This window comes from Schistocerca cancellata, chromosome 2 (assembly GCF_023864275.1).
Source record: "Schistocerca cancellata isolate TAMUIC-IGC-003103 chromosome 2, iqSchCanc2.1, whole genome shotgun sequence".
NCBI lineage: Eukaryota > Metazoa > Arthropoda > Insecta > Orthoptera > Acrididae > Schistocerca > Schistocerca cancellata.
Window position 1 is genome coordinate 659,852,235 of NC_064627.1, and position 23,891 is coordinate 659,876,125.

Consider the following 23,891-nt stretch of genomic DNA (forward strand, 5'->3'; position numbering starts at 1 on the left):
ACTGTTCCTCACAAGCGACATCTAATCAAGCTGCGGGCATATGGGGTATCGTCTCAGTTGTGCGACTGGATTCGTGATTTCCTGTCAGGAAGGTCGGCAAATCATCAAGTAAAACTGTAGTGATATCAGGTGTTCCCCAGGGAAGCGTCCCGGGACCTCTGCTGTTCCTGATCTATATAAATGACCTGGGTGACAATCTGAGCAATTCTCTTAGGTTGTTCGCAGATGATGTTGTAATTTACCGTCTAGTAAGGTCATCCGAAGACCAGTATCAGTTGCAAAGCGATTTAGAAAAGATTGCTGTATGGTGTGGCAGGTGGCAGTTGACGCTAAATAACGAAAAGTGTGAGGTGATCCACATGAGTTCCAAAAGAAATCCGTTGGAATTCGATTACTCGATAAATAGTACAATTCTCAACGCTGTCAATTCAACTAAGTACCTGGGTGTTAAAATTACGAACAACTTCAGTTGGAAAGACCACATAGATAATATTGTGGGGATGGCGAGCCAAAGGTTGCGTTTCATTGGCAGGACACTCAGAAGATGCAACAAGTCCACTACAGATTCAGCTTACACTACACTCGTTCGTCCTCTTTTAGAATATTACTGCGCGGTGTGGGATCCTTGCCAGGTGGGATTGGCGGAGGACATAGGAAGGGTGCAAAAAAGGGCAGCTCGTTTTGTATTATTACGTAATAGGGGAGAGAGTGTGGCAGATATGATACGCGAGTTGGGATGGAAGTCATTAAAGGAAAGACGTTTTTCGTCGCGGCGAGATCTATTTACGAAATTTCAGTCACCAACTTTCTCTTCCGAATGCGAAAATATTTTGTTGAGCCCAACCTACATAGGTAGGAATGATCATCAAAATAAAATAAAAGAAATCAGAGCTCGAACAGAAAGGTGTAGGTGTTCGTTTTTCCCGTGCGCTGTTCGGGAGTGGAATGGTAGGGAGATAGTATGATTGTGGTTCGATGAACCCTCTGCCAAGCACTTAAATGTGAATTGCAGAGTAATCATGTAGATGTAGAAGTAAATGAACATAAACAGAACATAATCTGTAGTATACCATGCTCATCTTCAGATGACTAATATTTTCAGTTACATAGATGTCTTGATTAAAAACACGTCGTCTGCTCCTGCACTGCACAAGAATATTTGAATATTTAGTACCACTTTATAAGTTGTTTCATTAATAAAAACATGTTAAGGACATAATGTGAAATAGTCGTATTCATTTCAACAAGTTCCAGGAGATGGCGCTGGCCGGGGTGGCCGAGCGGTTCTAGACGCGACAGTCTGGAACCGCACGACCGCTACGGTCGCAGGTTCGAATCCTGCCTCGGGCATGGATGTGTGTGATGTCCTTGGGTTAGTTAAGTTTAAGTAGTTCTAAGTTTAGGGGACTGATGACCTCAGAAGTTAAGTCCAATAGTGCTCAGAGCCACTTGAACCAGGAGATGGCGATTTGTTTTGTTGTACTCCATATTGTTTTCATTGCCGATGTATACGATGCTGAATTGCAAATAGCATACATATTGCAAACAAATCACTGTAGGACACTTCGTAATATTCTTAATGTCAGTGATGAGCGTCACATATGTGCTACACACTTAGTATTTTTGTTTACAGTGCAAAGATTTAAGCAAAGATATCATTCTGTTCCCATTCAACAAGGATGTAAACAGAACGAAGATGATATGTGGGCTGTGCATGTGCATGTATTTGCTTCTGTTTATGCCTCAATCTTTCTTACCTTAGTCTCTTGATCCCTACGAGAGGAATACGGTGGTGACAGCAAAGTAGTCGCACAGTTCTTCATTCCTGTAAATTTACATAGCAGGGCTTCGAGAGAACTACGTCGTCAATGATTCCACTTTCGTATGGACTATACAGGCCTGTTACCAATTCTGTCAGCCCTTCTATGAATGCGATCTACTTCTGCTGTCACGGCATCTCGATTTAATGTAGCAGCCTTCCTTCCCTAAACTAGATAGACGCGACGCACGTACCTTTCCAAAACAGCCAAATTTTTCATTTAGCTTCAGAACTACTGATTTTTGGGTTCGTAGTATTTCATGTGGCTTAATCCAGATGGCGTGACAGCAGAAGTAGAGCGCATTCATAGAAGCGCTCATAGAATTAATAACAGGCCTGTACAGCCCATACGAAAGTGGAGTCATTGGTGACGTAGTTCTCTCAAAGCTCTGATGAGAAATGAAGAATGTGAGCACATTCTGCATTCGAATTTTAATGAACGAAAGCAGTATTAAAGGCGGACAAAAACATCTCTGTCGCTCACAGATCTCGTTCTATTACCGACATAAGTTAACGGTCGCTGTTTGGTTAAACACTGGCATATTCTCTGGACACCGTCACCCTTGCTCCAGTGTATGTCGTTTATTTACTTACTGTACTGAGTATTGTACCAAGCGCACGACAACAATGATAACGGCAAGTTGGCTGTGTTGACTGTGACGTATATTGTATCTAGTTTGTTTGGCGCGCTGCGCGTTTCCTTGACTCTGCGTGTAAAACGGAAGAGTGAACTTTAATTTGAATGGATTGTTTTTTGGAGAGGAAAAGATGTGTTTTATACCAGGCTCCTTACAGAATTTTCGTGTTTAATGGGGCGCTATGATTGGTTTTCGTTATGCCTAAATGATTTATTAAACGCTAAGGCGTCATTTCACATACGGAATTACTATGAATGCTACGAAACAGTATTACTTGTGCAGACAATCCTTAACTCTCAGCCGGCCGCGGTGGTCTAGCGGTTCTAGGCACTCAGTCCGGAACAGCGCGACTGCTACGGTCGCAGGTTCGAATCCTGTCTCGGGCATGTGTGTGTGATGTCCTTAGGTTAGTTAGGTTTAAGTAGTTCTAAGTTCTAGGGGACTGATGAGCACAGATGTTAAGTCCTGTAGTGCTCAGAGCCATTTGAACCTTAACTCTCAAGATGACTTTTTTGCAATGTGCACTACGAGGTAGGGTTTGTGGGGCCACTATGTTTATACTGTTTTTGAAGGCGCAAATCATCTGTAATTTTCAATTTATGTTAGTTTACCTGTATTTTTAAAGTTATTTAAATGTTGTTTAAATTGCAACTAAATTTTTACGTAAAGCTAAATTCCAGAGTTTAAATTTGCACATAAAAATTGCACTTGACAGGTACAAAAAAAGAGTGTCTGCGAAACTGACTTCCTTTGTTGGGATAAACGTTTTTCTTTATCAGCACTCTGGACACAGTTGATTTTAACTAACACTTCAGCATTTTATTGAAGAAACAGAAAGGTCACTACCGCAACTGTCCTAAAGCTCTTCCTCTGAACGAGCCTCTTGTTCGCTAGCAGAACAGGGATGACTGGATATTGTAAAATCATCAACTTTTTCGTTAATTTCTTGATCTACACAACTGACATCTTCCTCCAACCATCGACTAACAATTTCATCAAAGTTAGGATCGTTAAATGGCTCTGAGCGCTATGGGACTCAACTTCTGAGGTCATTAGTCCCCTAGAACTTAGAACTAGTCAAACCTAACTAACCTAAGGACAGCACACACATCCATGCCCGAGGCAGGATTCGAACCTACAGACTGCAGACTGCAGACTGCAGCGCCTAGAACCGCACGGCCACTTCGGGGATCGTTAAGGCTCACACATTTCCGCAAACACATTTTCACTTTACTGAAGAAAACAAATAGGTAGTTTATGAGGTGCGGTCTAGGAGAACTCAACACCTGCCACTAACACGTATCAGCAACGAACAAAGAAGGCCATAATGCAAACAAGAACAAAACACTGTATGTTGGGCGATTTCAAGAGGGTAGGTAGGGTGTAAAAGCTGTCAGCCAGAACTGATCTTGGAGAACCAGTTTGAAAATTGTCGTGCCGTCTGAACAACACACCTAGTTAGCTAAGGGATAAACAGAAATGTTGTTCAAACACGAGACGTTTACTAACTTTACCCCGACTTATGGAATATTTAAGAGTTGTACGCTTGCACGGATAGACAGTTAGACTCCAAGAAAAGTGATGGCCGGTAGGAGCCTGCATGCGGTCCAATTCCGTCGATTTAGGACTTCCTCTCAATCGACTGCCAGTGATCATTACGCTGGAGAGCAAACCGTTCTGCACTAAAGCGGATTCCGAGAATTTCAGTCCTAGAAGGCGAGAGACTTCACGAGCTGCAGGAAGGTGGAGCAGGGGAGAATTTTCGCCGTGTAGCAAATATTCCAGCTCTCCAAGATTTCGACAGGTGGTTTGAAATTCTCAAGTAGATCTATTCATTGAGCAATCCGAAGCTAAGAATGATCTCTTGCCACAATTTTTATGCCTAAGGTCTTCATTGTTTTTACTAAGTAAAAACTGTTTATCTCATTTCACAGAACAGATCCGAGAGTGATTCAGATTAAATTTTCAAGCTCAATAAAGTTAGTCTGACATTCGTTAGGGCTAGCTAACTTGAAAGTAGTAGCCTCAGAATATTTTCCAATAGTGAACCCTAATTTTACAGCGAAAATTTCTTCCGGAGTCGTTGGTAGATTAGAACTGTTTTGCGAGTTATGGCAGTTGGGTGGGAAAGGGCAGAGTGAAAGCGCCGGGCACGCAACGGCATTTGGAACGGTCCTCGGGAGCAACGGCAGTGGCCGCTTGCGACACCTGTTGACGTACCACAAGCCGGCTATATTTACCACTCGCAGTGGGAACCTCTGGCGAAACCTGTTCTTGTGACCCCAACTGATACACATCACTGTCATGACTGACCGTTCTTTTTGCACACTGGAATAAACAAAGCGCTAACTAAATGTAAAAATAACGTCACAAGTATCAACTGCAGACTGCAACATCTTCTGATCATACATCGAAGGGCTTTCACGATCGATTGACTCAATTGCTGACGGTCGTGGTCCACGAAACGTTTTTACCCTGGCGTTTCGTCCAGTGTTGCGCTGGGCATCTTCAGAGTCGCTCCTGGCTCTTCTGCAAAATGCCGATAGTCTGCAAAACTAAAAGGGGCCAGCAGCACTTCTGCAGATGACGAACGCAGCTTTGGACTTTATGTCAGGAACAAAAGCATTTCATGGACCCGGACGATTAACCAACTGTAACGTCGTTTCAGCGAAGGAGAGGAAGGTAGGAAGAGTAGAATTTCACATAGAGAAGGAGCACAAGCTCGTACAGGGGAAGGAAGTGGACGTATCCCTTTCTAATGAAACATTTCGGCATTTGCCTTAAGCGTTGTAGGGAAACCGCGGAAAACTTGAATATAGATTTGTGGGTACCCATACCCGCGGGTGAAGGGGGGGGGGGGGCGGGGAGCGCCAACATAGCTCTCATTGAAAGGAAGTGTGTTTCTCTTTCAAGGAAATGTATGTGGTGTGTTTTTAAGGTAAGTACCATTTTGAAATAAAAATAATACAAGAAGACTTGTCTTAGTAATTTTATTTTTACTTGTAAGACTATACTTTAATCTACTTTTCTACATAATGCTCACCAATATTAAGGCACTTATCGAGCCATACAACCAGCTATTGGGTACCGTCCTTGTAAAAAAAAAAAACCTTACGCCTGATTAGGTAACAACTGCATAAAGCATACTTCATTAAACTTGAGGAAACCAGTCACATAACGTCGAAATCGTTCAGCGTATATTCCCTCCCATTTTTTCATCAGCTTACGCGCACCAGACCATCAGTAACGACTGAAGCTCGCCCATTTCGTTCCTCATCATGCACATTCATAAGGCCATCTTTAAAAGGTCTCACCCATTTCTGTACCATCCCATCGCCCATAATACTTTTCCGTACACTTTACTCGTGACGATGAGTTTCGGACGCTTTCACACTTCTAGCACCAAGAAAGCGAATCACAGAGCGTATTTTACAGTCTGCGAGATTCTCATTCAATCGCGGAGGAGGGATTTCAAATACCCACAAAAAAACGTAAACACGCGAATGTTGGTGGGAGTTATGTAGAAAAGTAGATTAAAGTACAGGCTTTCATGTAAAAATAAAATTGCCAAGAAAAGTCTACTTGTTTTATATTATTTCAAAACAGTATTTACTTCAAATGGCTCTGAGCACTATGGGACTTAACGACTGAGGTCATCAGTCCCCTAGAACTTAGAACTAACTAACCTAAGGACATCACACACATCAATGCCCGAGGCAGGACTCGAACCTGCGACCGCACCGGTCGCGCGGTTCCAGATGTAGCGCCTAGAACCGCTCAGCCACTCCGGCCGGCGATATTTACTTCAGGAAACACTCCTCGTACCTTACTTATTTTGCCACGTTTAACAGAGCTCTCCCTGTTCTGTCTAAAGGAGGCCTCCGGATATCGCTGTCGTCGTTCGCTTTGTGCCGATTCTGGTCTCTTCGCCCAGGTTTCCAGTTCGATAAAATACACATACACACACACACTCGTCTTGCTATTCGAATGGATTTCGAGGCAAAGACGTTTCGGACAAAAAAATATCGACTTAGTACGTGAATACGTATGTGTTTCGTCAATGACTCGTTGGACCTGTACTGAAAAGTTCAAGCAAATGATCTGAATGGGACGTTCCAGATGAAATAAGTAATAATAGTCAAATTCTCTCAATGAGAGTAGCAGCAAAAAGTCTAACTGTTACGTAAACGCGTTGAGTGCCCTCCACGTGACATCTTGACAACCTCTTTAAAGTCAGGCCAGGTAGAAAATGAGACCGCCACGGCTGCACGCAACGCGTGTGTAACGTAAGTGTTGTGCGCTGACATCTACTGGCGAAGTAGTTAACTCGAAGAGCTCGCATTTTATCTCGCAAGTGCGGTAAATTTGTGCTGGTCCTGGAGCTCAGTGGAATCCAGTGCCAGAAGATAAAACTAAAAGTTTCACTTACGAAAGTATGAGCACTTCCCGTTAATATTATCATCGAATATCTAGAAATGTGTTTTTGTACATTTAAAGGAGAATAAAGCTCTGGTTTATAGGCTACATAAGCAAACAGCTTCATTGCCTCAAATGGAAACATTTAGCCGGCCGGTGTGGCCGAGCGGTTCTAGGCGCTACAGTCTGGAACCGCGCGACCGCTGCTGTCGCAGGTTCGAATCCTGCTTCGGGCATGGATGTGTGTGATGTCCTTAGGTTAGTTAGGTTTAAGTAGTTCTAAGTTCTAGGGGTCTGATGACCTCAGCAGTTAAGTCCCATAGTGCTCAGAGCCATTTGAACCATTTTGGAAGCATTAGCTCACAATAACGGTTTAAAAAGAGTACGATTCAAAAATGGCTCTGAGCACTATGGGACTTAACTTCTGAGGTCATCAGTCCCCTAGAACTTAGAACTACTTAAACCTAACTAACCTAAGGACATCACAAACATCTGTGCCCGAGGCAGGAATCGAACCTGCGACCGTAGCGGTCTTCCGGTTCCAGACTGTAGCGCCTAGAACCGCTCGGCCACCCCGGCCGGCAAAAAGAGTACGGTTTGACTGATCTTCAAAATAATATTGGCTGTGACAGGTGTTGCAGCCACCAAATAAACTTTTGAGAAAAAATATGGACCTTCAACTTGATGTTATAATCCTGAATTAATAGAGGGTTAAAGAGCAGGACAGTCCAACGTGGTGCCATGGTTCCCTGTGATATGTTCACCTGACGCCATTCTAAACAAATTTCTATTCTGACGATATCTAATATTAGGGGGAGTTGGAACGCCCTATCCCGACAATGTTAAAATTTAGTGACTTGACTTCCCTGTATTTCAGGAACCACTGTAGCCATTGACATGAAACTTTTACAGGACATTAAACTGTATCTTCTGATTCTATTGAACTACAATAATTGCATTTCAGCCACTGCTTTCGGAAATACAATTCTTTAATTACACGGTTAAAATTTTGTGTACTTTTTTGTACGTTATCCTAAATAATATTATAATACATAACTTAACATTATGTTCTTCTTTTAGTTCAGTAGACTCAGCATATGTATGTTATTACTCCCTGAAAATTTGAATACTCTACTCGAAGTTGTTTCTGAGATTTAGGGAAAAATGCAACAGAAAATGTAAATTTTCAGGAATGGCTTCTAAAGTTTCAAAAGACTGTAACTCATTTAATATATGCTTAATGTTTTCTTTTTAGTCACTCAGACGCACCCGGCACCATACTGTGTATCATTCTCTTGATCTTTCTCCAAGTTTTTTCTTCTTTTCTTCTTTCTGGACTCCTTAGTGGCCAACTGTGCTGCATACTCTGCTTTATCAATGCGAACCTTATTCATCCGTTCAAGTTCTCTGATGCAGTTTGCTCCAGGATTAATTCCCATATGCTGTAGCACTTTCACCCTTCCAATGTTTCCATCATTAAAAGCAATAACAGCATCACTGACCTTCCACTTTAGCGTCTTCATTCCAACAAAAACATTTTTTGATAAGCAAGTCCATACAAGATTATTGAACGACTCATTGGATTTTGAGTCTGAACATGCAGACACGTCTTCAGTAATTTAGGATTCGTCAGGTCTCTGTAAATGGGTTTGGTGATATCCATGACTGCTGCTGGGATGGAATGTTTATGGGTGTATAAACTGTTTGAGTACTGGGCATTGCGGTACACCATGAATTAGGTCCAGGAGGGCAAAGGTGGTGTTCTGGTCTTTCATCAGTTGACAGTCTGTGGAAGAAGGTAGCCCATACTGCCTGCTTCATTTTCAACAAATTCTACGTATTGTTTCTAATGGCCATCCCACAATACTGCTGTAGTTCATCAATCATTTTATCTGTCAGTCTGCCTCTTATGGTTTTACGATCAGAAAGTTTCTTGACTCTCAAACTTTGTTTCAACTTCCTCAACCTGGTACCATCCTCTTCTGGACATGACCAACACATTCCAGTTTAGTAATAGTCTTCTCACCATAAGGCTGAGCGTCTACTACACTGTTATATGCTTTTGAGTCTCCATCACCTAAGAACTTACCGTAACACACTCCCCTTTCGTTCACAGATCGACTAAAAATTTCAATAGCTGCAGATACCTTCATACCACCACTTCTTCCTTCATAATTTCTATCACACATATGCCCTTCTTCATTCCCAGATTTACACTTATAACAATGTTTGGTTAAAATGTGGAAATCTATTACCTTTCCAGTATCCACACTGGTCACCATAGCAACAGAATTCTTAGAACTGTAGCCGTGCTTCTGCCAAGTGCCATCAAAAGCTACTGGTATGTCAGTCATACGATCATTTATTTCAACAGCTTCGTTTGCAACACCCTTTGTTGACTCATATACAACAGATTCCACAGCAGCTCCAATAAATCCTGCATACTTGTCGATTTTACAAGGTGGGTGTGGCATATTCATCACAGCACACATTGTTTCTGGTGCAGTCTGTCCTTTGCCAATAGCTCTCAATCCATAAAACCACCTAACATTTACTTCAAAATAATTATCCTTAAACTCATCAGAATTCCAAAATGAATGAGTATATTTACAACTCTCACAATTAATGATAAGTTACCTGGCTAGTCCATTTGATACCTCACTGTCTTCATGTAAACTATCTGGCCCTCCTCATATTTTACAACACACACGTTCACCTAACACCCTTGTCAGCATGTGTAGATCTATCAGAATATAACCTAACCCATCATTTACATCACTCTCGTTTTGAAGAAAACTGTGTATTACAACGTTTGATTTTAATCTTCGAAGCACTAATGGGTGTTTCCCTAGATACTGATGCGTTTGCCTGTATTTCATTGTCTGTAACTTCACACACCACTTGTTGAACACAATGTTTCCCTTTATTCGAAAATCTATCACCACGAAACACCCGTTTCTTAAAACCAACTCGTTTTGGCGTCATACTTCACTTTTTGAGAGATTTACCAATCTATTCATCACTTTTCCTTGGAGAAACGTTAGCACTTCGACATACAACGCGTGTTTATGCTATGAAACGATGCAGTACGATTTTTGACAGTGCTACCAATACAAACACCTAATTTAACCTTTATAACACAGCAATCCACAGCCTTCTACATAAACAATTACCGATTTTATTAGATCTTGAAGTAATGCACGTAAAAATTTTAACATTTTCAACCAGCGTAAATTATATTTAGAAAAACAAAATAAAATGCTTCCCAAGTGAGTTTATTATATATATATCGTTATATTCGGAAATTTGCAAATTTTATAATGAGATAAAAATTCGAAAATGTGAAAAAAAATTTTTTCGTTCTAACTTCCCTTAAATCAAATTTCAGAACGAGACTGGTTCTTCTACACTCAAAGGTGCATTCATTATTTCCATGAACAAATATTAGGCCTCAGTTGGTGGGCCTTGGAGACAGAGTCATTCTAATCCCAACACAGCTTTGAAACAAACAATAAGTTCGTTGTTTTTGAATATTGTTGTTCGTACCGATAGCTTCTTCATGTGCAATGTGTTAGGCACTACACAGTATGATTTGAAAGCTTGTGAGTGTAGGTTCAGTTACGTGTCTTGTGTTTATCGATTATTCTAAATACAATACGGCTAAAAGACAAAGATCTTACTTTCCAGGTTTAACATTGATTGGGAGGAGCAATATTGTTGATCGAATTCAGAGGAAAAACAATGTGTTTATTGTGTAACAATAGTGTGTCTTTATCAAGAAAAGTAACGGTAGAACGTAATTTTCCGACAACTCACACTAACTCTAATAGTAGCTTTCCCATTTATTCTGGATTACGAAAACATAAAGTCAGAGACTTAAAATCTAAATGTATTTTACAGCAAAATATGTTTACAAAGCCAGCTCAATAAAACAGTACCGTGAGAATGGCCTTGTAACAAAGTCTGTTACGTTTTTGCGCAAAGGAAAAAATCGTTTCAGTAATGAAAAAGTAGTTAAAGAAGCAATGACCGATGCTCACAAATATAAGTTTGCAATTATGTCTTCTATAGTAGGACTTCGGTTGTATCAACAAACTGTTTTTAGACGTGATGAACAGACTTGAAAGAAATTAGAACCTAATTTCTACCAGGGCCTGCAATCGCGTGAATATTATCATCTTCTGCACTTCACCGACTGTTCAGAAATGTTTTAAAAAAATCTGACCCTGACCATGGTGAAAGGGTGACATAATTCTACACGCAGACGTAACGTGGCTTTTTGGGAGGGAAACTCTGGAACGATTCTGCAGTCTGTTGGATGAGGTAAGAGATTTTCTGAAATCATCTTCTGGGCAATATTGTCAAGTATATGACTAGACATCATGGCTCCTTCATTTAGGTGTTTTGGTGGATATTACCTCAAAATTAACGTGAGTTTCTAGTGAACAACAGCAACGTTTGCGCTATGATAAGTACAGTAAATGCATTTCAGAGGAAACTAAAATTATGGCTTCCACATAAACGTCGGTGAATGTGATTATCTGTCCCAGCTAGCACTCAAACTTATTTCAAGGTGGATATTGAGTTTACGTTCAGTTGAAAATTCAAGATTGAAAAATCAACCTGTTACACAGCTTGTTTCAAGGTGGGTATTGAGTTTAGGTTCAGTTGAAAATTCAAGATTGAAAAATCAACCTGTTACACAGTTTACATCAAGCTGTAAAAATTCAGCTTGAATTAAAATAATTTTCCCAAGCTTGAAATAAACTGTAATTTCCCTGGAAGGCTGTACAGCAGATGCGCGCGCAGCATAGCTTCCATAGACGTCCACGGGAAGCGCCACAAGCGTGTATAAGCCGTGACGTAAGGGTGTTGTCGTGTGTGACGTCATGACAGCGCGGAGTTTGGTTTGAGTGTGGCTGTCTCCAGTTCTGTTTTATCTTATTTTATTTACTTTTCTGAGCCTTGCTATGTTTACGGCCATTTTACCTTTGCGACGCGCGTTAATGGTTGTGGTTTGTTGACAAGTTTGTTTTATACTAGAAAACAGTTCGGTACGTTAATGTTACAAATGTTAAACATTACGTAACGTAAAGTTACGTTTACGGCCATTTTACCTTTGTGACGCGCGTTAATGGTTGTGGTTCGTTGACAAGTTTGTTTTATACTAGAAAACAGTTCGGTACGTTAATGTTACAAATGTTAAATATTACGTAACGTAATTAATTAGGTTCAATAAATTCAGATTAATATTTATATAGCTTAAAACAAGCTGTAAATACCAGGCTGTATTCCACGTGTGTAGATACAGCTGGAGCCAAGCTTGATAAGTCAAGCTTGAAATATAGCTTGAACTCTGCCAACTTTGATGTTTATTTCAAGCTAGAATCCAGCTAACAGGCTTGAATATTCCAGCTTTGATCAAGCTTATATACTTGAACTTTACAGCTGGAAACAAGTTTGAAACCGGCTTACTGCGCTATCTGGGGTCTGTCGCCAGTCATCTTGAAATCCTAGTCACAGTACCGAGTAATAGGTTAGCCAGTTTTCAACACTTGAACCAAGGATTATGCTTATCAGTTATCCATTCGTTTCTGTTGACGTTACCGAACTTCGAGGTAGAATATATAAGATCTTGGGTACTTGTAACCTTCAAGGACAGAAACAGAAATTTTGAGTCTTCAAGAAGATATGTCTCTGAAATCATGTTTTGCAACTTTAATCAATTTCTGGTGGACGGGAGTAAATACCCCATGCTCATTATGTCATTTTATAAAAACTAATTCTCCTTTTGGTTCGACATATCTTTGCGGCGTCATATATATATATATATATATATATATATATATATATATATATATATATATATATATATATATATATATATATAAACTGCACTCAGCCCAGAACTGCGAAGGATAGAAACATGAAATGGGAGAGGGTGTTCATCTCATACTGTAGGTGTAGTTTAAGAAGGGGATGAAATAGGGGACGTAAGCTGTTTTGAAATTATGTCGATATTAAGACAATTTTGAAGTTAGAAGCACGAAAACTGGTATTTAGTTTCTCGACCAGAAATTATAAAATACGTGTTTCGGCATTTCTGAAAATTCAACCATCAATGGTGTAAAACAGTGAGTGAAAGTTTTTGGAACTAAATCATTATTAAATAACACACTAAATCATTTTAAAGGTACCTCTGTGGTAACTGGTGCTTGACTTCTTGGTTGGAAATAAAAAAAAAATACATGTTTCAGTAGTTTTGGAAATTCAGCCCGCTAAGAGAGTGAAATACGGCATTTTTAAGAAAATATTTCGACACATTAAAAAATGCTGAATAGTGAAAACAGGTATTTCACCTCTCGGTTACATGTACAGAAATACATGTTTCCATGAAAATATCACCACAAGAACACAAAAGGCATGATTAACAATAACTTTGGAATCCAGTTAGCATAATTGCTTTTTTGTCAGAAGACCATGCTTCTGTGGCATTAATTAGCGTGAAAAGTTTAGAAAGTGTTGCAATTTGTGAACAATATAGAAGATCGATTAAAGAGAAACGAGAGAAAAAAATGTGCACAGCCTACAGTCTACACGAGCGAAGCAGTTGGCGCTAAGATAGTTAAGCATAAATACCGGTCCAGCATGACGGACTCACATTTACATGACGCATTGAGATCAACTTGTTCCAGCAACACGCTAGATTTTTCTGAACTGCAGCGAAACTGCAATGCCAAATTTACATTAGTTATGTAAGGTTAAATATTATTATTAATTATCATTCTTTGAAAAACTACAGCATTAGATTTTTGTAGTAGTATTCGTAGTAGCAGCTGTAAAATAATACTAAAATAATGACTGTGATGGCAGAGGCGCTGCACCACCTTAGGCGTGACTTAAATGTGCCCTAGCGCATAAGAAAGTAGGACACTAATAGTCCAGACGATCAGTTGCTGGGGCCAAAGAAATGATGAACGGAGCACCACTTCAGATGGCCGTGGGAGGAGGATAGTTTGCCGCAGCCTCCGTCAAACAACCATTGCGGCCTCCTGAACGGATTATTTACGGAAAGCTTCGAGAAGGTTTGGGCAACAACTGGTCCAACGAATCTGTCTGTCCCAACACTCTGAATTTCATATGTTGCCTACATACAACAGAAGTAATGTAAACAGTGTGTCTGCACTGCGCTAGTGCAGGTGCAACTGCTGCACATTACCCCACAGTACGTGACAGTCGTTCAACATCAGAGTGCCTCAACCGAATAGGGTACTTTCCGCGACAACTTTACTTTTCTAAAAGTGACGAAATGTGAAGCTTCACCGGAAAGTGGACGGTTTAGAGTTGTTTCGGAACCGGAACGAATGATCTATGCAACAACGGTGAATAAGATAGATAACAACAGTATTGTGTGGAATGATATCTTTATTGGGAAAGAAATTCAGTTCAGTTTCTGGAATGGGACCAATGTCGAACGTTAACTTGATTTCGACGAGTGAAATAACACATATTACATTTGTATTTAATATATCGAAGAAAGGTAGCCTAGGAAACCGTGGCGAGCGAAAGGATGGGTCACAAGAGGAGGCCTTATAATAAAACCATGAAAAAGGACTAGTGGATAAACTACCAAGCAGACTTGAAGGGTCTGTGGTAATAGTTTGTATGCATGGATAAAAGCCAAATTGCACTGAGGTTTGGATTCGTCGCTTCAGTGTACGTCCTCTGTAACTGTCTGGTCAAATCAGTTCAAAGGTCGGAGGAAATAGAGGGCATAGCACTTCCAGTGGGAACATCGTACGTAGTAAAAACACTGCAGTGAGTAAATCTAGCTTCAGCTTTGGGAGAAACTTTATCATAGTGGTACAAAGAAGGGTAAAGGAACTTCTCATGTCACTGTAAACAAATGATAAGACGAAATGTAAGTGCGAAAGCGAATCACACAGGTGACCCGTCTGGCGCAGCAACGAAAGACTCTGGCCAGAGAATTGAGCCTAGCGATACCAACGAATTTTCCAAAACGCACGTTACCAAGGTGATACTTTATGCCCATTTAAAAAATTTTAAAAAGCAAAATTCTTTAATTGTTGTTGAGTTATATCAACAATGTAGCAAGCAACTTCTTAAAAAGGTACTGATGTGAAAGGAGGGTCCAGAAGCTGGAAAAATCTTTTACCACACTCCTAGCAATACCGCTGCATTTAAAATGACTTGTACTACCGAAGAGGTATCTTATGACCACCACGATGTTCGTTGTTATTGACTTTTGCTCTCAACACACTTTTTAAAGAGATACTGACATGTAAGGAAGTCCACGAGCATCGAAATTTTGAATATAACATTCGTTGGGGATAGTGAGATCTGTTACCGAGACCTAATTTTTGTGTTTTACTTTAACTGAAGAATTTAAAACATGGAATCTGGTAGAAGAATTCATGAAACACAATGAACATGTTTTTCAAAATTTTAAAATACAGGGTGAGTCAAAAGTCCTTGGACACCTTCATAAGTTGGAAGATTAAAGGGAAAATTGAAATGTGATGATGGGAACATAGGTTTGATATGCGGCCGCAACTTTTGGAGTGAATGTCATTCATGGCCGCCATCTAGAAATCCACCATTTTGGATTGAAGTCTTTTTTTTTTTTTTTGATGGGAAGGGGGTGTATGACACATCAAATAACACTCGCTTGGGTTCTGGAATTTAGTGGTGTAATTTGTTTTTGTCAATCTTGTACAGTGTAGAGGTTATTAATGTTCAAAGTTTGCAAATTACCTTGATACCGACTGATACAACACATGTTCTACGTGTCGTCCATCCCGTGCAGTGCACAACTGTAGTCGCCGCAACCACTCTGACTGCACACGGAGGAGAGTGTCTCCTGCAATTTAGTCACAGGAGTGTTGTATGCGTTCCTCCAGGTGTCTCAAATCACTGATGCTCTCAGCATACACTATCTGCTTAAGATGTCCCCATAGATAAAAATCAAGGGGCTTTAAGTCAGGGGATTTGGGCGGCCACTCCACTGGACCACTGCGACCAATCGACTTCCCTGGCAGTTGTTCCTCCAGCCATTCACGGACACCAATGCCATAGTATGGAGGGGCTCCATCGTGCTGAAAATAAGATGGGAAAATGCTGTCAGCGTTCAGTCTGGAAGGGAACACAAGGTCCTGCAGCAGCATCAGATACTGTGGTGCAGTTAAGGTGTAAATGAAAAATGGGACAATGATGCGGGTGTCCCATATGCCACACCACACCATCACCTTTGCTGGACTATGTTCTCGAATTTGGGCAACACAGTTCGGATTTGCGTCACTCCAGTATCGACAATCATGTCGATTAACCTCCCTGTTCAAAGTGAAATACGCCTCGTCGCTGAACAGTATGCACTTGGCAAACGAAGGATCCGGTTCGTGTTGTTCAGTAGCCCACAGACAGAACTCCAACCGGCGATCATGGTTATCCTCGTTAAGTCGATGTTGCATCTGCAGCTTGTAAGGATGCCACTTATTGGTGTGCAAGATCCGGACAACGGAGGTTTGGCTTATTCTACATGCTAGGGCCACACGACGAGTACTTCTTTTAGGACTTTTCATAAACGACGCAACAACCGCAGTTGCCGTTTCCTCATTGGTGTCAGTCCTTGGTCACCCACTACGTGCCCTATCGTGAACAGAGCCCGTCTCCCGGAATTTGGTGATCACGTGAGCCACCGTCCTGAGAGACACGGGTTTTCTGTTTAGGTAGCGTCTGTTGTAGTCAGCTGCGATTGTTCGGTAGTTGCGTTCCCCTGATTTGAGGATGAATTCGATCTTCTGTTCACGTGTCAGACCCATTTTAGATCATCTGAAACAAAGAGAGACATGAGTCGGTATCAAGGTAACTTTGAACATTAATAACTTCTAAACTGTACAGGATAGACAAAAACAAGTTACACCACTCAATTCCAGAGCTCAAGCGAGTGTTATTTGATATGTCATACACCCCCCTCCCATTAAAAAAAAAGACTTAAATCCAAAATGGTGGATTTAAAGATGGCGACCATGAATGACATTCACTCCAAAAGTTGCGCCCACACATCAAACCTATGTCCCCATCATCACATTTCAATTTTCCCTTTAATCTTCCAACTCACGAAGGTGTCCAAGGAATTTTGACTCGCCCTGTATAGAGTAACTGACCAGATTGGGTGCGGGCCGTAAGGTACCCTTCCCCATTCCCCCCTCCACTCCCCCTTGGTACAGCGAGGGTTAAGCACAGGGCTGGTTTAAGGCCTAAGGGACACAAGCCGCCCCACTTAGGGCGCCGAGTCACCACAACTATGTAATTTCCATGCAGAACGTATCGCAATTGGTAGCGGCCGCTTGATAATCCATAGAAAAACCTGTTTGCTTTGCAGCAGCGGTACTGACGGCGTGCAAATACGCTTATTTCGTTCAACCAGTATTTGGCAATGACAGCGCTTTGCGGCTTCCATCACACATTACACATCATTTCAGATCCATACCAATTTTTTTTCTCGGTGTCACACCCCATAAAAAGATGGAAGATAAAAGTTTGTCGCTGTTTATGCAGGCAGATTTCGGCATCATGCATGACGCTTTAATTTATCACTTCTTTACTACCGATTCTATTCACAACACAGTCTGCAGACAGTGTTTACATATACCACTGAATGTACCTGCAAAATTACACTATGTGATCAAAAGTATCCGGACACCTGGCTGAAAATGACTTACAAGTTCGTGGCGCCCTCCATCAGTAATGCTGGAATTCAGTATGGTGTTGGACCACCCTTACCCTTGATGACAGCTTCCACTCTCACAGGCATACGTTCAATCAGGTGCTGGAAGGGTTCTAGACCGCATCTTTCGACACAATCGAGCACCTGTTCATAACGCACGGCCTGTGGGGGAGTGGTTACACGACAATAACATCCCTGTAATGGACAGGCCTGCACAGAGTCCTTACCTGAATCCTATAGAACACCTTTGGGATGTTTTGGAACGCGGACTTCGTGCCAGGCCTCACCAACCGACATCGATACCTCTCCTCAGTGCAGCACTCCGATGTTCAGGAGTGTGGAAATCTCGCGTACAAACTTGTGACACAAGTGACACCCTATCACCTCACCACGTCCGAAGTCCGTGAGTTCCGCGGGGCGCCCCATTCTTCTCTCTCACGATGTCTAATTACTACTGAGGTCGTTGATATGACAGTAGGCGGCAGCACAATGCACCTAATATGAAAAGCGTATGTTTTTCGGGGTGTCCGGATACTTTTGATGACATAGTGTATGTCATTTACGACACAAAGTTCAAGAGATACAACGTCATAGAAATTCAGATGCACGGAAAACTAGCTTTTGCTTAAAATGGAGCGCAAATTACCCAGCTTATTTTCGCCCATTATTCATAAAAAGACCACTTTGCGACTACCAACAAATTTTAAGCATAATTTACAACCTTTCCTAAGCTTTTTCCCACTTACATGCGTAAAGAAAAATATTTAACTCATTTGCAAAGTAATAAGGCGTTTGAAGCTGTTTTATACATGGGAGTTCGATTCTTTAAAGAAGCAAGCGTTTACTGGTAAATAACTCATTGGGCAAGATGTAAATACCGCACCCAAATCAGCAATTATGTAGCGAATGCAGGCGGTTTTTTCTTTCAGCGTCAGTTGACTTGTACACATTTGGAGTAATGCGTTTGCTGTGGGTAGGTGTCTTCACATTTTGGAATTTAGAGATAAATGTTCGTCTCTTACAAGTATCTTGAGAGGTGAACGTAGATTTTTGGCTGTCGAGCAAGGTTCGCGACACATGTAGATAGGGGATTTCCCAGTTTGACGCCTTATAGAGGTTGACTTGCTAACTGGCGCAACGGGAAAGCTGATCAGAACGGGATTTAGATCTGTTAGTTCTGAGGGATGATCTTTGCAGTATGGAGAGGTTAAAACTTTGAGTCTGTTGAGAGGTGCAGAATAACCATACGTGTCCATTTCGGATTCTTATGACTGATTTATGTCGTCGTGAAAGTGTATGACGTCGTGAAAATATATGCGTCGTGAAAGGTATAACTTTGGCCGGCCAGGGGGACCGTGCGGGTCTAGGCGCTTCAGTCTGGAACCGCGCGACCGCTACGGTCGCAGTTCGAATCCTGTCTCGGGTATGGATGTGTGTAATGTCCTTAGGTTAGTTAGGTTTAAGTATTTCTAAGTTCTAGGGGACTGATGACCTCAGAAGTTAAGTCCCAAAGTGTTCAGAGCCATTTGAACCATTTAGGTATAACTTTGAATACCTTGTTTTTCTAGGAATGTTGTCCCTTTTATTAGAGTATTTAGGAAATCTGTACGAGGTTGACAAATAATTGTATTCCTCCTGTGATAATACTCTATGCTAATTGGTCAGCTATCTTGTTGTCTACGATTCTGGAATGCCCTTTGATCTTGGTGAAGTTACACTATCTTGTATTGTTCGATGTATTGGTAGATTAGTTCATGTACATCGAAGAGGTAATAATTTTCCATTCCCAGGATTTATGTCACAGCTTTTCGAGGGCGCTCTGTGAATCTGTTAATATCAGAATATCGTTGAACTTACACAAAGCGCATCTGAGTGCCTTTGTTAGCGCTATAACCTCAAACGTAACGTCGTGAGGGGACGTCCGTTAATTACGTGAGCGCAAAATGATGGAGAGGGGTCCTGCAAAAACTCACCAAATCTCATTTAAAGGGGTGATTGGGGACAATGAAAATCTCACGCCAACATTTTACTTCAGAGACTATACATTATACACTCCTGGAAATGGAAAAAAGAACACATTGACACCGGTGTGTCAGACCCACCATACTTGCTCCGGACACTGCGAGAGGGCTGTACAAGCAATGATCACACGCACGGCACAGCGGACACACCAGGAACCGCGGTGTTGGCCGTCGAATGGCGCTAGCTGCGCAGCATTTGTGCACCGCCGCCGTCAGTGTCGGCCAGTTTGCCGTGGCATACGGAGCTCCATCGCAGTCTTTAACACTGGTAGCATGCCGCGACAGCGTGGACGTGAACCGTATGTGCAGTTGACGGACTTTGAGCGAGGGCGTATAGTGGGCATGCGGGAGGCCGGGTGGACGTACCGCCGAATTGCTCAACACGTGGGGCGTGAGGTCTCCACAGTACATCGATGTTGTCGCCAGTGGTCGGTGGAAGGTGCACGTGCCCGTCGACCTGGGACCGGACCGCAGCGACGCACGGATGCACGCCAAGACCGTAGGATCCTACGCAGTGCCATAGGGGACCGCACCGCCACTTCCCAGCAAATTAGGGACACTGTTGCTCCTGGGGTATCAGCGAGGACCATTCGCAACCGTCTCCATGAAGCTGGGCTACGGTCCCGCACACCGTTAGGCCGTCTTCCGCTCAGGCCCCAACATCGTGCAGCCCGCCTCCAGTGGTGTCGCGACAGGCGTGAATGGAGGGACGAATGGAGACGTGTCGTCTTCAGCGATGAGAGTCGCTTCTGCCTTGGTGCCAATGATGGTCGTATGCGTGTTTGGCGCCGTGCAGGTGAGCGCCACAATCAGGACTGCATACGACCGAGGCACACAGGGCCAACACCCGGCATCATGGTGTGGGGAGCGATCTCCTACACTGGCCGTACACCACTGGTGATCGTCGAGGGGACACTGAATAGTGCACGGTACATCCAAACCGTCATCGAACCCATCGTTCTACCATTCCTAGACCGGCAAGGGAACTTGCTGTTCCAACAGGACAATGCACGTCCGCATGTATCCCGTGCCACCCAACGTGCTCTAGAAGGTGTACGTCAACTACCCTGGCCAGCAAGATCTCCGGATCTGTCCCCCATTGACCATGTTTGGGACTGGATGAAGCGTCGTCTCACGCGGTCTGCATGTCCAGCACGAACGCTGGTCCAACTGAGGCGCCAGGTGGAAATGGCATGGCAAGCCGTTCCACAGGACTACATCCAGCATCTCTACGATAGTCTCCATGGGAGAATAGCAGCCTGCATTGCTGCGAAAGGTGGATATACACTGTACTAGTGTCGACATTGTGCATGCTCTGTTGCCTGTGTCTATGTGCCTGTGGTTCTGTCAGTGTGATCATGTGATGTATCTGACCCCAGGAATGTGTCAATAAAGTATCCCCTTCCTGGGACAATGAATTCACGGTGTTCTTATTTCAATTTCCAGGAGTGTAATAAAGGATAAAATTTTCTTTCATATTAATCCCGAGCATAGACCATATTAAAGAGCCTAGCAGTCTAAATGGCCTCTCTGAACCGAACTGAATGCCTTACACGAGTGCATGCCCGGGATTCCACGATTTGAAACAAGTGGTGCGCCAGTGTCAGATTTCAATCGGGGAGTTCCCTGCAGTGCCAGCCGGCGAGTCCGTCGTGATGTTCTGCAACGCATATAAAGAAAATGTTTTTGTGTTCAAGATAAAACTGTATTAAACGTGAACTGTGCCTATGTTAAACACTATGCCGACAAGTCGAAACACAGAATCGAGCAAGAAGTTAATCGTTTGTGGAAGGAAGGTGAAGTTCACCGACAAGAATTGAATTCTGTTAGTGATCCGTCAAGAGGTTGAGAAGGGCCAAAGGAGAGCGGCAAGATTCGTGACTGGTACATTTACCCATCGCGAAAGCTTTACAAATCTCATTGAAAGTTTCAAGTGGGACACACTTGCAGATAGACGACGCGCTAAACGGAAGGGGCTATTCACTAAATTCCGAAATCCGATCTTCGCCGAGGATGTAGAGCATATATTATTACACCCAGCTTTCAAATCGCGCAGTGATCACCATTCAAAGATAATGGAAATCAGAGCTCGTACTGAGGCGTTCATACAGTCGTTCTTCCCTCCGCGAGTGGAACAGGGGAAGGGGGGGACATGCCTTTGGCGCGAATTGTGCCCTCCGCCAAACAACGCTTGGTGGCTAGCGGAGTTTATATGTAGATGTAGATATGTACATGAAGAGACTGAAAAGCTACGTTGTCGTACGCTTCAAAGGAAGGCACAAACAATGCTGTCTTTCGTCTGTACAGTAAGTAAACATTCAATGATATTTAATGTATACAATATATCACTAAAATGCCAATGTTGTAGGGATCCATCTAAACGCTTAATACTATTCTAAATCTCACAAAATTATGGTCGTCTCGTAACGCTGTTCCTTTCAGTGGGAAGCGTGTACAAGGCTCTGGTTTCCATGGTGGGACACAGGTATGTAAATTCTGTTTCTTCAGTTGGCTTAGACCCGTCAGTGTATATCGGGATCGATGTCGACACTCCGTCAATAAAGCCGAATGAAATTTAGTTACTCAGTGGTGGAAGTGCTTGGTATAGTATATATGGTTTGCAGTAGAGGGTTACATACACCAGTCTGAGCATCGAAGGAGCTGCTTGATTCATAACTTTAACTGGAGGCTAACAGAGGTATTTCTTTGTGCCGCAGTACGCCGGTGACTAATAATTCCGTTGAACATCCGAACTCTCTAAAGGAGCAGATATGCTCATACAGCTGCTCTGCGAAGTATAAATTCATGAACTAAAAGAGGTCTACGAATTTTTGTAGTTTATATTAGTAGAACATTTGCTTGGGTGCAATTCGTAGAGCCCAAACAAATTCTAATGGCACAGCACTGTGGGTGTCACTTTTGTTGAGAAGATACTTCGAGCATTGCCATACAAAATAATCCAGTTCCGTATGAAGCTGCGGTACAGCAAGAAAAATATCGACGCTTTAGCTCCCCGCGATTTTATGTATTAGGCTCCTACTGAAGGACGTTTCACCTGAAAAGTAGATCAGAACTTACATATTATTCAATCACTCAGTAACGGGAAACTGAAACAGATAGCCACTATTCCACTCCTAAAAAGGAAAATCTCCACGTGAGGCATAGTCGTGTTTTCGTCAGTTCAAAATGGTTCAAATGGCTCTGAGCACTATGGGACTGCTGAGGTCATCAGTCCCCTAGAACTTAGAACTACTTAAACCTAACTAACCTAAGGAGATCACACACATCCATGCCCGATCCAGGATTCGAACCTGCGACCGTAGCGGTCGCACGGTTCCTGACTGTAGCGCCTAGAACCGCTCGGCCACCACAGCCGGCTCGTCAGTTCAAGTAGACATCTCGCGGCACCGAGAACATGAACACACTGGATGACCAGAGAATTTCACTAGATTCGTTGTCAACAGTCGAGTATCAAGTGCTATCGTTGTTGTTGTTTTGGTGTTCAGTCCTATGACTGGTTTGATGCAGCTCTCCATTTTTCTCTGTTATGTGGAAGTCTTTCCATCTCCGAATAACTACTGTAACCTACATTCTTCTAAATCTGCTTACTGTATTCATCTCTTGGTCTCCCTCTACGATTTTTACCCTCTACTCTTCCCTCCGATACTAAATTGGTGATCCTCGATGTCTCAGGGTGTGTCCTGTCAACTGATCCTTTCTTCTGGTCAGGTTGTGTCACAAATTGCTTTTCTCCCCAATTCTATTCAGTACCTCGTCATTAGTTACGTGAACTATCCAGCCAATTTCCAGCGTTCTTCTGTAGCAAAACATTACAAAAGCTTCTATTCTCTTCTTGTCTAAACTGTTTTATCTTTCATATTTCACTTCCATACATGGCTACACTCCATGCAAATACTTTCAGAAAAGACTTCTTAACCCTTAAATCTAAATTCAGTGTAAACAAATTTCTCTGCATTGTGAGTCTACATTTTGTATCCTCTCTACATCGATCACCAGTTATTTTGTTGACCATATAAAAATACTCATCTACTGGTCTGAATGTCTCATTTCTTAATTTAATCCCTTCAGCATCACCTGATTTAATTCCACTACATTCCATTATCTTTGTTTTGCTTTTGTAGATGTTCATTTATTCCCACATTTCAAGGCACTGTCCATTCCATTCCATTCAACTGATCTTGCAAGTCCTTTTCTCTCTCTGACAGATTTACCATGTCATCGGGAAACCT